This window comes from Sinocyclocheilus rhinocerous, unplaced genomic scaffold (genome assembly GCF_001515625.1).
Source record: "Sinocyclocheilus rhinocerous isolate Xijiao unplaced genomic scaffold, SAMN03320098_v1.1 scaffold116, whole genome shotgun sequence".
Lineage (NCBI taxonomy): Eukaryota > Metazoa > Chordata > Actinopteri > Cypriniformes > Cyprinidae > Sinocyclocheilus > Sinocyclocheilus rhinocerous.
Window position 1 is genome coordinate 336011 of NW_015649590.1, and position 1835 is coordinate 337845.

A 1835-nucleotide genomic window follows, 5' to 3' on the forward strand; every position below is an offset into this window, starting at 1 on the left:
AGAATCCAATTATGTTTTTAATGCAGCATTTTGTTATAAAACACAATATTTTTTATTTTAAAAATCTTACAATATTTTAGTGTGAAATGACATTGTGTTTTTATATACGGTTAACAATTTAAATTCTTTAATGTAGAATTTTGGTGACTTTTTTTTTTACTGTAGAATTACATGCATTTTTTAAATAATATTTTCTCACTTATGGTAACCCATTACATTTTTTAATGATTTGCTTTTTGTTGACTATAATATTGTAGGAGTACAAAGAAATATAATGTAAAATTACATCCATTGCATTTTTAAATATAATATTTCTCACTTATAGTTAACCAGTTAAATTGTTAATGTAGCATTTTGGTGACTATATTTTTAATACTACTAATAAAAGAATATAAATGAGCTTTATCGTTGTTTGTAGTAAGGAATAAAGCTGACTCTTACTGCATGTTTAATGGTATTTTATTTGATGATTTGTTAATGTGTCATGACGTTACTTTGAGGGGCCCATCATTACTAACTCATTATTAACTACCCATAAACTAACACCTACTCATGGCTTATTAATGCATTATTTTGACATGACTTTACTTGAGAGGGCCCATAATAATTAACTCATTTTTAACTAGTGTACCACTTACCTGCATGTTTCTAGTTTGGCCATTTCTTTAGGAATCGTTGATTATGAAATGATTATAACAACGCTGAAGATGTCAGAAGCTCAAATCGTGATATTAAATTATGTATTTCTCATTCCTTCTGAAAAGAGGCTGTTTGATTTAGTTTACCCATACATGTTAACTAATGCATTAACTATCAAACATGTAGTTAAGGCTGCCGTTATTCATGCGTGAATCCGTAGTTAAGGATAGCTCTTCACTAGTTTGTGATTAGTTAACAACACCTTTAATAATCATTCGTTTATGATGAAGTAAGTATTAATTGAGGCATTAGTACATGATTATTGTAAAGTGTTACCTATAAGTGAAAAGTATTATTTTTTAGAAACACACTGCATGCAATTCTACAGTAAAATATTGTTAAAAAGTATTTTTGAACAAAAAACGATATTATAAAAATATTTAAAAACACAATGTAATTTTACACTAACATATTGAAATATTGTATGTTTTGTTTTAATATATATAATTAATAATTTTTTTCGTGTAAAACTACATCCATTGTGTTTTTACTTATTTTTTTATTTAAGCATTTTGGTACATACTACATATAGTTATTTTTTACTGCATAATTACATGCTTTTTTTCAACCATAACATGGTTATTTCACTTATAGTTAATCAACAAAATTTTTAATGTAGGGCATTTTGGTGACTATATTTTTTATACTTAGCCTTTTTTAAAACAATATTTTAGTGTAGAATTACACACATTGTGTTTTTAAACTAAGCATTGACATTATGAAAGTGAAAACACGTTATATATTATAATAACTAAATTGTTCAAAAAATATATATATTTATAAAAATATGAATTAATAATATAAATTATAAAGCAATTTAATGAAAGTGATAAATGGATACATAATTAATAATAGATGTAGCATGGGCATATTACATTAAATTTAATTTAATAATAATTAATTAAATAAATAATTAATTAATAATAATTTAATTTTAATTTAATAATAAATGTAGCATGGGCATATTACATTAAATTTAATTTAATAATAATTAATTAAATAAATAATTAATTAATAATAATTTAATTTTAATTTAATAATAAATGTAGCATGGGCATATTACATTAAATTTAATTTAATAATAATTAATTAAATAAACAAATAAATAAATAATTAGTAATAATTTAATTTTAATT

At 22.3% G+C, this 1835-nt stretch overlaps 1 protein-coding gene across 1 annotated transcript in view; it reads right to left on the bottom strand.

The window, feature by feature from the left end:
* The window catches only part of plex9.1 (PML-like exon 9.1), a 6459-nt gene that overhangs the window by 3304 nt on the left and 1320 nt on the right, over nucleotides 1–1835 (bottom strand). The window lies entirely within an intron of this gene.